Raw genomic sequence first — 13,404 nt, 5'->3', positions numbered from 1 at the left:
TTTGCTGGCTATCATTTAAAAAAAAAAATCACACCCCTAATAGACATAGTTTTCCTATACAACAGTACGAGTAGGGTGCCTATACACCAACAGGGAGGCTGCTCTGACACACTGGAATTCCAGTGCATTGGACTAGACTTGATTGATTGAATCTGTTGGAGTGTGGCAATTACGAAGCTCCAGCAGTCTCCCATGTCTTGTGTATTAGCGTCCTTGCGTTTCAAAATGGCTCGCTTAACAAGCTTTAGATAAAGCACCCCCACTGCCATTTTGAAGTGCGGGGATGCTGATACATGAGACACTTCAGACACTCCTGGAGCATGTGTAAAAGCACCTGTAGAGACCAGCCCTAATGGGTTACATTATTTTATAATTCCATGAGCTCTATGTTTCAACCCGGGGTTCTTCTCATTGTACATTTCTACCTGTCTTCCATTAAACTGACATTCTGCTGTGTTATCATGGGATTTTCAGGGTCACCTTCTACTAGTTACAAGCATATTTATCACACAGTTGCCATCAATCATCTAAAATGTTGAGCTTTTCAGTCTTTTTATGAACTCTTCAACAGATTTTTCAGGTTATTACAATGATAAAAAGTATGTCAATATGCCACTTAGTAGCAGGAAAATAGTTGAAGCTATGTGGCCACTTTGTCCAGCTGTGCAGTTTTACTAGCATAATACAAAGCAAGCAGGTATGAAAGAAATATTTGGAAATAGCAGGATATTGACAGTGTCCACATCCCACTGCTTTACTTGTAGCTAAATAAAGGATGCTTTCATTTTTGGTTGTTATGGCTGGTGTGAAGAAAACTTACCTGAAGCCGGAGAGAGGTGGTAGGATGCCGCACCAGCGGAGAAAGTGAAACCGCAGCGGTGGGAGCTGCCGCAGTTCAAGATCAAAAGAAAAAGCCGTGGTGGAGCTGGGAGGAGCCGGGAATGGCTCCCACATTGGTTTGGGTGCCCTTTGTAAAAGCGTGCTGGGGTGATTGACTAAGCAGCCACCCAGCACCGGGATAAAAGGCTCGGCAGGAAGGAAGACAGGGGGACTGGACAAGGTGTCCCCAAACAGCTCAGAGAGGTCGAAGAGGACCGAGGAGCCGGCAGCAGAGGAGATGTGGTGGTGCCCCAGAGGGGGAACCACGGGAGACAAGTCGGGCCAGTGAGGGTCCAACGAGTCACCTGTGAGGCCGGCATGGGCAGAGGCCAGCAGCAGCAGTGTTTGGGACACCAGAGAAGACAAGGGAGCCAAAACCCAGATGCAAATGATGGGCAACAGGTACCGAACCTGGGGAAGATGTAACCCACCAAGCAGACCCGAAGCCTAGGCACAGCCTGACACCCCGTGAACCAGGGAACACTGAAGGGCGAAGGTGGACGCTCAGAGCCAGTACCATTGGTAGCCCACAGCCATGGCCCTTAGGAAACCAAGTGTCAGCGAGGGCCAGAACACTGGCCCCAACAGATAACATCACAGTTGGCATTAGGCGGGGTGTAGGGGAGGTGGACCCTGAGAAGCAATAGTCACGAGGACAACTGAGGGGGAGTACCAGGGGAGACAGGATCAAACATATTCCTCCTGCTAAAGGACCAATCACCATCAAAGACGTGGCAGGAGAGACCCCTGGGGAGCTGACCCAAGGCCGTTACCAGTAGCCTGGCCGTGCAACCCAGAAGGTGACAGTGAGGTTCAAAGGAGACCCATACGTGCAACGCTTGGGGGGAGAGGCACAGAAGGCTATAGCTGGCAATTGTGCATGAGGTTTAATCTGGAAGTTTTTAAGAATGGGTAAGACAAGCACATGTCTCAGATGACTTAGATAGGAATCATAGATTTCATAGATATTAGGGGCTAGAAGGGACCTTGTGAGATTATCGAGTCCAGCCCCCCTGCCAGAGGCAGGAAGTCTGCAGGGATCAAATGATCCCAGCAAGATAAACATGCAAATGCCTTCTGAATGAGTCCAGAGTAGGTGCTTGCACCACCTCTGGGGGTAGTCTACTCCAGACCCTGGACACACGAACTGTAAAGAAGCTTTGCCTTATATCGAGTCTATATCAGCCTTCTAGAAGTTTGTGACCATTAGACCTAGTTATCCCTTGGGGAGCCCTTGTGAACAACTGTTCTCCCAGATCCTGATGTACCCCCCTTATATACTTATGGGCAGCCACCAAGTCCCCCCTGAGCCTTCTCTTCACCAGGCTGAAGAGTCCCATGTCCTTCAGCCTCTCATAAGGCTTGCTCTCTTGGCGTTTGATCATATGGGTGGCTCTCCTCTGGACACTCTCGAGCTTATCCTCATCCCTCCTGAAATGGGGTCCCCAGTACTCCAGCTGCAGCCTCACTAAGGTCAAGTAAAGTGGGAGGATGATGTCCCTGGTGTTGCTTGAGATGCATTGGTGGATGCATGCCAGAGTTTGGTTTGCTTTGCTGGCCATGGCATCTCACGGCATCACAAATCATCCTGCCTTTAGCAAGGTACTGAACCAGATGACTTTGGAGCAACTTTCCAGCCCTACTTTTCTATGACTCTGTAACTCTTGAGGATGGCCTAAAAACTCCACATATTTATAACAATAATATAGATCCTCTGAACAGACTTCTCCAAATGACTTTCGTGCAATAACCCAACTGTACAAGTGCCACTTACTGAAGTTATTAAGCTTGAAGATTTTTACTATTGTATTCATTTTAAATACCACCAAATCTGGAATTTAAGAATATGGGAGTAGCTTAAGTCGTTGTTCCACTGGTGGATAAACATATTCAAGAACTGGCTTTTTTGCAGGTTCTAAACAAGGGGTGGGGAATTATTTTAGACTATAATTATTATAACGGCCACTTAATGAGTTTTGGGGACGTGTCGAGGGCCACATCCATCTCGGTCTCTCACTCTGTCATTCTCTCTCTCTCTCTCTCTCTGTCTTCTCTTCTCTTCTCTCTGACTTCCATCTGGGTCCACAGCTGAGCATTATGGCTCCTGCTGAACTACAGCTTTGGCCAAGTTCTGGAGGGATGGGGAGGAAGGGAAGGCGGGAGAGAAGGAGTGGGAGAGAGACAGAGAAGATAAGAGACAGAGAAGGATGCTGCTGCCCTCCCCTCACGGCAGCAGCTTCTACCCAGGTGCACAGCTGAAACTACCAGCAAGTTCCAGGACAGGGCTCTGGGTGGGAGCTTCCACCATGCTGGGAGGGCAGCAGCATCAGTTGTGGACACCACCAACAAGTCCTGCATCTGGGTTCCTGACCCTTCCTGTGGCATCCACAGCTGACACTGGTACCCACCTGCTGCAGTGGAAGCCCTACCCAGGACCACAGATAATGCTTGATGCTGCTGGGAAGAAGCAGTCCTGCCTGCCTCCAAGGCACCACACAGCTGGTGGAGGCACTGGCTGCCAGCAAGCCAGATTAAGTGAGTTGTCAGCCATCTACCTGTGGGCTGAACTGAATCTGTTGGTGGGCCAGATCTGGCCTGTAGGCCACAGTTTGCCCATCCCTGCTCTAAAGTCTGATTGGTGTATTCTTGATATGTTTAATCATGTTCTGAATGTGTTGAGTTTCTGTTCAACTGATTGCTGCAAGCTTCCCTTCTCGAGATGTCTATCTCAATACAGTTCCTTGTTAAGAACTCATGGCTTTTGTGAGATATCTAAAATGAGGTAGAATGATGCTTTGCTTCAAAAGCCTAGATCACCCTGAATTTTGAAAACTTTTACAAGGGGACATATAGTATATAATTTTATATCTATATTGTGAAGCACAAGAAAGATAACAAGCCTAGCAGAGAAAGTGAAGGTTTGGATGTTAATTATGGGAATGCTGCTAATTCATATAGAGAGAAGGATGACTCATCTTCTTTGCAAAGTTATCTGAATGCATTTAGTCAATGCCACATTCACAAGGCTGAATCATTTCCAAGAAGCTAAAAAACAGGACTTGGGTCTTCCATAGGCCCCAACAGCTTGTCATCGTTTGTGTGTGTGTGTGTGTGTGTGTGTGTGTGTGTGTAAATAATCATTTTGTTAACATGTTTTAAAGCAGGGGTGGACAAAATATGGCCCGTGGGCCACATGCACCCCACCAGGCAATTTCATCCAGCCTGTGGGCACTGACCAGTTAATTGTACCTGCCCAGGCCGTGTACCTTGCTCCCAACCTCGTGCATGGGAGCGCTCCAGCCCAGCTAGCACATGCAGTTTCTGGGTAGAGCCACTGCTGTCGCTGCTGCAACTGCTGGGAGACCTTCTCAGCTTCCCTGGCCTCCAGTGGCTCCTTCTCCTGTCCCTGCTGCAGCACTTGCTCCAGGCAGCAGTTAGGGAAGTGGGCGGTGGAAGGAACTGCAGCTGGTGGGAGTACACAATCTGGGGCTGGGGCTGGGGCTGGGGCGGGGGCTGGGGCTGGGGCTGGGGCTGGCAGGAGCACGGATCTCGGGTGGGCAGGGTGTGGGTGTGAGTGTGTATGGGGTGTGAGAGAGGGTGGGAAGGTGTAGGGACTCCCCACACACACACACTCCCCATGGTGCACAGCCCCCACCACAACAGCAGCTATTATGCAATCATTCCTATATACACCATGCAAACACAAATCATGACAAAAATATTTTTGAAATAAAATTAAAATACATTATAGTAGATGTTTGACTTTTAGCACATGATTTTTTTTCTGGTTCCAAGATGGCAACCCCCACTTCCAAAAGGAGTACTTCTGGGGATAATAGGAGGGTTTTCTGGTGGCAAAGGTCAGGGGCTAGAGGGCAGGACTTCCAGTCCCAAGATGGTGACCAGGGGGCTAGACACCTGTCAAGGGACAAAGCTACCCTTGTGGTCCTTGACAGCTCACCAAAACAGACCTCTAGCCAAAATAGTTGCCCACCCCTGTTGTAATGGTTTGTCTATACAGGGAAGCTATTTTGAAATATCCTAGTATGTGCATGTAAAATGTCCACCAAGGGCATTTGTGTAGAATTGCTGTTGTACAGTAACTATTCCATGTTATTTCTGATGTAAAATTTGTTTAAATGGGGAAACCAATAAGCATTTTTATGCCTTTCTTGGATTATGAATTATAGCCTGTAACTTATGTCTAACTTACATCCCAATGTGAATATTTATTTAGATACTAAGTTCATGTAATACTTCAGGAAAGCAAATAATGTTTCTATAAATGCAGACACAACATTAGGTATGTTCTAATAATTAAAATTTTTCTGTATGCTTACAACATTAGTTGTGAAAGCCAAAACATTTACATCAGCTGTGCATAGGTGCTTTAGACAAATGCATACTTATTTGTAAAGTATTAACTATAAAAAAGTATTAGTCCTATAAGTAGTCCCACTAAAATTGGGGAACTACTCATATTAGTGATTATATTCCAAAGTAAATTTTGTTTGATCAGATCCTAGATCTAAACAGGAGAATTCTCACACTGTGGGTATTTGAAATGAATCACCCTTTGAACTATTTACATATGATATGCCTATCAGAATTGCTTATTTTAGAGGGGTCCAGAAAATGCATAATTTACAGAGAAAATTATTTTCACATATTATTTGGAAGACTCTTTGTATACTAAGCACTGAGGAATGAAGCATGAAAGTAAAAGATCCGGTAGCCTGAATCTTTGTGTGTATGTTTGTGTATTTTTATTTTATTTTACCTTAAAGAAAAGAGGGAAAGAGAAAAGGAAATAATTTATCCGGTGCATTCCACATGCTCTGGATACTTGCATCTATGAAGCACATTTGCTCCAAAATAGAAACAGACAGTACAAAATGCCTGGAATGTGGTCTGTGTGTTCTTTTCCCCCCTGAGATTATTTTCTTGCACTGTCTGTGATGTGATGCAAATGACAGTCTCAGTTTCAATCTGGAATTTCACTCTAGAAAGTCCAAGAATGTAATGTTAATTCTATTATACCGAACTGCTGCTGAACAGTTTGCAGAAATATGCTAACTGTTCTAAAATAGTATCTTTAATGCATGCCTTAACACAGGACCTAGAGAAGTCCTGTCCATTCTGGGGGAAGTTACATTCCAAAGGTCAACTAATAACATTTGATTAGATAAAATATATACATGTAATATAGAAATTGTTTAGAACGAGAATGTTGGATGGTCATACAAAACTTCAGATCTGTCTAAATCAGAAAAAGCTGATAAATGTCTAGAGAGTCCCACTGATTAAAAAATATTTTGTTTAGCATAATTATTGCTAATGCCTAGATTTTAATTTAGCCTTGCTATAGAGTTTTTTAATTTAATCTTCCCTGCATTTTATAACCATTAGTGAAAAAAATAGCAGGCCCATCCCTTACTGAGTCGACTATAGAGATAAACTAATCAAAATTCAACATCTTAAATACAGAATGGAAAGAAAGTTTAATTAAGGGTTTGAATAAAAAACCTGGAAGACCAGAGGCACAATAACTATATAATAACTTGACAAAAAGATTGTCCCATAATACATGCATCCACATGTCTCATTTTAATGGCTTTGCCACTTGGGAATTATGGACCTCATTCTTGTAATGACCAGTTTAATGTTTACTATATAACAACCCATCTCAAATCTCCGTATAACAGGTTTTTAGTTCCTAAGTACCTCATTCATATAATTTAGAATAATGTACAAACCAGCTCTATCAGAAGAGTTCCAGTATTTCAACTTTTTTCTTTCTTTTACACATTTAAATTGTGGAAATACAAGAAACCTAAAATTACCTTAAACCTAATATCAGTCTTTTTGGACAATTGATTAGACATTCCTTACACTAGAAAAAAATCCCCATTACTATCAATGAATGTTTCACTTAAATATAGTCTAAAATTGGCAATGCTGACTGCTGTATTTCTCCAAGGGTATCCTGAAATAAAATTACAAGTGTGAGAACAAATGCTACCAAGCTGGCTAGCACTGAATATATTTGAAACATAAAGTTAAGCTATGCATTAGCTGCCATCACTAGATGCATCAAAACAAAAAATCAGTTTAGATTATAATGAGCACATTCAATATATTCAGATATCTCACTCTGCCAACATTTTAAATTTTATCAATTCTCAAAATCTATAGAGGGTTTTAAAAATTGTATCTTATTCCTGCCTTATACTTCACGATTTTTTCTTAATTTACAACTTTCTTCAGTGGGGCTGAGGCAGGTAACATGGTACTATATAATGTCTGAATGTGGAAGACCAGGAGATTCAAGGGACTGCAGAAAACAAAGGGAAAGAAAGAAAGGAAACAGCAGCCTTTTCACCACAGTAGGTGCATTTACATGTGCAATTAATGCAACTGAATAAACTCCAGTGCAATTTGAGCTGGAGTAAATTAATTCCGACATCACCATCTACATGTGTGCTTAAGTGAAGTAATTTACTCCATCAATGGATAGTACCTGTGTCTGCTGGGACTATCCAACAGCACTGTAAATTAGTCTATACCAGCCCAATTGCCATGCATATGTAGATGGTGATGCTTTACTGTGCAGTAGATTCATCTACTGTGCAGTAAAGTGCGCATATATATGCACCCAGTGATAAGGAAAGGATAAAGGGAATAACTCGTCTGAATAGCCAATGGAAAGGGGGAACAGCATTCTTAAATGTGCTTTTAAAGTTGAATGTTTATGATGAAACAACCACACACAGTTTTGAGGGTAGTTAGCTTCTCCCCTTAAATGCCCCAAAAATCAGAATAACATTTTTAAAGCTTTGTGTGTGTGTGTGTGTGTGTGTGTGTTAAGCTTATGATCTTTAAGCCAAGTTTTGAGGCACAGACATAACTTTTGTGGTCTATGACTCCAATGAATGAAGAAGTTTTCATATTGTTTTAAAATAGCTTTACAAAAATGTAGCCTGATTCTGACCTTATTTAAATCAATATAGGTCAGGAGTAAATCCATTAAAGTCAATGGAGTTACAGAGATATGAACTGATATAAACAACAATGGACTTCTTTAAGAAAAATCTACCAGGTTAAAATTTGCTTTCAATTACACTGGTATAAATCTGGTTTAATTCCCTTGATTTAAATGGAGTTACACTAAATTTACAGTACTATAAAAAGACATAATATATTCTGCCTTCTAGAGATGTTAATAGATTTTAATATACACTTGATAAATATCTTGTAATATCTGTATTTTAGAGCCAAGCCCTCGAAAGCTGAAATCTATTCTAGCTATTAAAAAAAAGATTGATTTATCCTTGCTGCTTTCAAACATAATCCTGAGTCAGTACAAGAGTGTCTGAAAATAACAATAGATGATAACTACTTGATAAAAAAGTTACTTGACCTCATTCTCAAAATACAAAACTATTGTTTTGCACAACACTGGTGAACCAAATGAGTTCAAATTCCTTATATCCTAGGGCAAAGCAAATTCATGAGAAAATGTACTATCCAGTTTTAGAATCCTAAAATAGAAGATCAAAGCAAATCACATAACAATACCACAATGCAGAGGAGTTTGATGGCAGAGAAAGAAGGTTCAGCAGAAGTGTCCACAATAGCAGACTCCCTGGGGCTGTAAGTTTCAGACAGTCAGCTCCCAAGGTTTGATTTACTTTCCTTTTGATGAAAGAAACTGCCATGTGAAAAAGATAAGCATAGTTCTTTTTCTGGGAGCTGGGGTCCCCCCTCCAACATGCCTTTGCAATCTCTAGAATCTATTCACACCTTGAAACCATTTATTTCTGCTAAGCTGTATTCTGTTTTTGTTCCAGATTGTATCTCAATATAAAGAGTTAGGCAGATTTCTAAAATTTCTTGTTTCCAAATTTCTATACCCTGTATTCCTTGCACAACCAAAATCCCCTTTGAAACAAGTGGCACAACTCAGTGGAATTTTCAGAATAGCGAGGAATTCACGACCAGGCCCCAAAATCTGTTAAGTAGAACAGCTGCAAATAGTCTTTACTTTTGGCTTTTCTAGTTCATAAGTAACTATCATTTACCTTCATGATGCTTATAATTAGATTTGGGAAAACATCAGGGAAAAGTAGATCAAGTATTGCTGTGAAACCCAGAGGCAGATATTATACTTGGTGAAGGTTCTTGCTGTTACGTTTATTCCCCCTAGTAAAATTATCCATGAACCTTTTATTTTCATGACCTATAATTTATCAAGATAACATACTGTAAGCACTGTGATCTTTAACTTTTCCCCTCTAAATAGCTCATTCACTATGCAGTGTTTTATTTTCCATTCATACATAGACTATACAGATAACTGTAATGCCGATTTTGATAGCATCAGAACCCATAGAAGCTTGTGGCTAAGTCTGTGGGGTCTAGGAGGATCAGCTAAGACTTCATTGTGAATCAATGTCATCAGAATGCACTCTTGCCAGAGGAGACAGCTTGATTAGATTGAAATACTTCTTCATGTTATGTGTATCGTCCAGTGGGATATGTGGAGGTTGCTCTGGGTTAGACACGCACACACAGAAAGGGGAGATTTCCCTATGAAACGTTTACGCCAATGCAACTTGCCAGGAGAAGATAAAGTTGAAAAAATATAACTCATATGTGATGGTGGAGTCTACTTAGTACATCAGGGACAAGATTCTATCTCCATATAAAGAACTAGGCAGATTTCTATAATAAAGCATGTTTAGACAGCCATTTTCCACTGTAAGAGCCATCAAGTTTAAATTTTCATAGTTGTGTCTACCATGGATGACTGATGCCTCCTGAAACTGGGGGGAGGGGCACAATTTGTGGGCAGCAGCATCAGCGGTGTTGGTGGCAGGGTGGCAAGTGGCAACCACCCACAGAAGCCGGCATCGGTGGTGAGGGAGGGTAGCGACTGTTCACAGAAACCAGCAGTGGCAGAGGTGGTGGGGGGAGGATGTGGTGACACACAGAAGTCGGTGGCGGCATCAGCAGTGGGGGGATGGGGGAGTGACTGCCTACGGAAGCCAGCGGCATCGGTAGGGGGGAAGTGGTGACTGCTTGCAGAAGTCAGCGGCGGTGGCACAGGGTGGTGACCGCCCATAGACGCCAGCGGTGGCATTGGCGGTGGGCAGGGGGGGTGGCAAGCAGCAAACCACCTGCAGAAGACAGTGGCAGAATCAGCGGCAGCCAATCTTGGGGGGGCACATGCCCCCGTGCCTCTCTAACAGTCATCGATGGTATCTACAGTGATTAAGGTGGGTTCATACATACTTATATGTGTGAATTACATGCACACAAAGTTCTGGCTCAGATTTTCAAAACCTGTGTACTACATTATTGCAGAAAAACATGTATGTGCACTATTTGCATGATTACACAGGTATGCAAATAGGCCCTGATCCAGCAAAGCATTCAAGCATATGATTAAACTCACAGTAAGCAAATCCATTTTTGTGTTGGATGCTATGCATGGCTCCCCCTACACTTCTGTGCTGTTGTAGGTATTTGGCTCTAAGATGGGACTAGTCTTGTTTTGAGTATGAGTCCTTGCTTCCATTGTGTTTGATCCCTTGCCTTTGTTTTTTCCTAAGATCTACTGCCAGTACTACTGCTGGCAGGCTTCTATAAAGCATGATGCCATCTTGCAGGCTCTTTACTTTCTCCCATGGTAAGATATATGTTTTCATCCCTCACCATTTTTTGATTAGTCCCTTATATTATTTCTTAAAACTGTATGTAAACTATATTTCACACATTTCCTCATATTTTAGATGCTGGAGTAGAAAGTGTCTCTCATTTTGGTTTCTCTCATCTTACATTGGTTATTAAGTGTTTCCTCACTCCCACCACACACACCAGGCACTCCTTTCTGACTTACTCCTCCTACACCACCTCTCTGCTATTTTGAGTGCCTGCCTACACCCCTCTCATAGCATAAAGTACCTATGCCAACCACAGCTGAAATTACCCGCAAAAATGCATCACTCCTTTTGCCCAGCCTTACCTACAAATACTTCCCATTCACCTCTTGCACTCCTCATAAGGAGGGGAGAAGCTACAAAGCTATATTTTCTCTCACAATCTGAGGTCCTTGCCCTGTTTCAGTTGATTTACCTATTTCTTCTCGAGACAGCAGAGATATAAGACCAAAAATGAATGGCAGAGGCAAAGTTTCTGTAGCTCTCTCTCTCAATAAAGGCAAAACCTTTTACAGCCAAGCAAGAAGCTCATTAGTGCTAATGTAAACCAAATACATATTGGAACTGTCTGCTCACTAGGAAACACACTCCCTGGGGCTTTGTTTTAGAATTATATACATGGAAGCCCAGAAAACTTCACATGATGCAATGTTCAGCAAAGATGCCTGTATGCAAGAAGTAACAGAGCAAATAGGGGACTCAGAGAGGCAGTCAGTTTAAAATGAGAAGGAAAAAAAGGAAAAATTTGTAAAAAATGATTATTTTGCTAATTTCTTCTTTCAGTTTTTAATTAAGTCTCTAACCAGGGTCTTGAATGTCTAGTGAGTTTTTAATGATAAAATTTGTATATTAGTCTTAGCCAATATAGAAAAGTGTTTTTAATAATATTATGTATTTCTCTACAAACAAAAAAGACCCTTTATGCCCAGCTCCTGTATGGCAGTATAAAGCTGAAAGAATAAGGCCTCTCGCACACTTTTTTTGCACAAAAATTAAAAAGATCTGCTCAAGGCAATATGATTTCCTAGTGGCTGATCTGGGATGAGATCTCTATAATTCCTAACACTTACTCATATGCACAGGCCAGTAAACCATTCTGCTTCATGAGTGCAAAGCTCTTGACAGTTGCAATGAAAAAACAGCTCAGTGAAGAATTAAGCTTCATAAAGAATTATCACTACATTGAACTAGGGGTTTTCCAAAACAGCATTGCTGCTCTTCTGTTTTCAAACCTACTGGTTACTATACACAAAACTACTAGAACATCTTTATGTGAATACATTTTGAAAACAACTGCATCAAATGAGAGTAATTGATGTACTGACCTTGCAAACAGGTAAACAGCAGCATTAGATAGCGCTTTGAACAAGCACTGCAAGGAAAAAGACAGTTTAAAACATTCTCAAAATCATCAGAAACCATTCAAATTAAACAGTTGCTGTTTGAATACCTGAATTCTCTAACAACTGTAAAGAAAACCTGTATCCCTAACCTTTCTAAATTTTTGCTGCTATCTGTAAATGTTATAGGTTATATACCCTCCTTCCCCTCTAACATCTGTCTCTAGTGTTTGATGACCCTTGTTCAGATAAATGGCTCACAGTCTCTCTCTGGCAAGGTGAGTTCTATGCTGCCGCTGCAGGCTTTCCTATGACAGCCCTCACAATGCCAACTAATACTTAGCATGCACTGAGTCAGCACTGCAGGCTTTGACTCCTACATTTCTGATTCTCCCCCAAGGGAAATTATTCTGAAGACCAACCTCTGTTGCCTGAAGACCAGGAATCAGAAACCTGATGATAATTAGCATAGCTGTGATTCCCACCCCCACCCCCTTCATTGCTAGGAATTCAATTTTCAGAGCTGGGAAGAATCTGCAAAGTTTTGCATATTCTCACGGAGGCTGATGTAATGAATTAAAAGTTAGGGGAGATGAGGTGGGAGAATGCACAGATAACATTTGCTATAACCTGAACTTCAAATCACCATGAAGTTTTCAGATCAGTAATGATGAGTAAAGTCAGTAATTTAACACTTGGATGAGGGGAAGTAGTCCAGTCATTTTAAGAGAGAGAAAATTGAATGCTTCTATGAATAAAAGTACAGAGTTTGCTAAGATTCATGAGGGCACATCATTAGATAGTTACAACACTATTTATTAATTGTTAGTATTTGTGGCCATTCCAACAAATTTTGAAAGGATAACAAATTATCCAACGATTTGTTACAAAAGCTCATCAGTCATCAACCAGTATTTTCCTATTTAAAAAAGAAATCACTCAATTATTCCTATGCACAGAAGTACAAATCTCTGTGACCTGCCAATATTTCTTCTAACTTCAGTGGTAACAATGGTGTAGCTGTGCAGTTACTGAAAACAGGTATTAATCTTCCTGTTTCAAGTCCTTCTTTTGGGTATGGAAATGATGGTAAAACTTTCAGCCCTTTAATTTTCTGGTCACAGAATAACAGAATCATAGAAAAGCAGGCTTGGCAAGAACCTCCAGAAGTAATGTAGTTCTGTCCAAACCATCCCATACAAATCCCTGTCTAACGTATTCCTCAAACTACATAATCAACCCTGTTGCACAACTACAAAGCATATTGCAGGAGGGGTAATGGTAGTCAGTCTCTGTACCAAAGGTTGTTAAAATACATTTGCGAGATCAAGGGAAGAGGGCCACCCCACCTCCCCTAGCTAAAGAGAAAGCCAAAAACCCACAGACCATAACCATACCAATCTGACCATGGGGTAAAATTCACAAAAGCCTGTGATTTTATATATATATATATATATATATAT

This window comes from Gavialis gangeticus, unplaced genomic scaffold (assembly GCF_001723915.1).
Source record: "Gavialis gangeticus isolate Ggan-Ray unplaced genomic scaffold, GavGan_comp1, whole genome shotgun sequence".
Taxonomy (NCBI): domain Eukaryota; kingdom Metazoa; phylum Chordata; order Crocodylia; family Gavialidae; genus Gavialis; species Gavialis gangeticus.
This window is presented reverse-complemented; position numbering follows the sequence as displayed.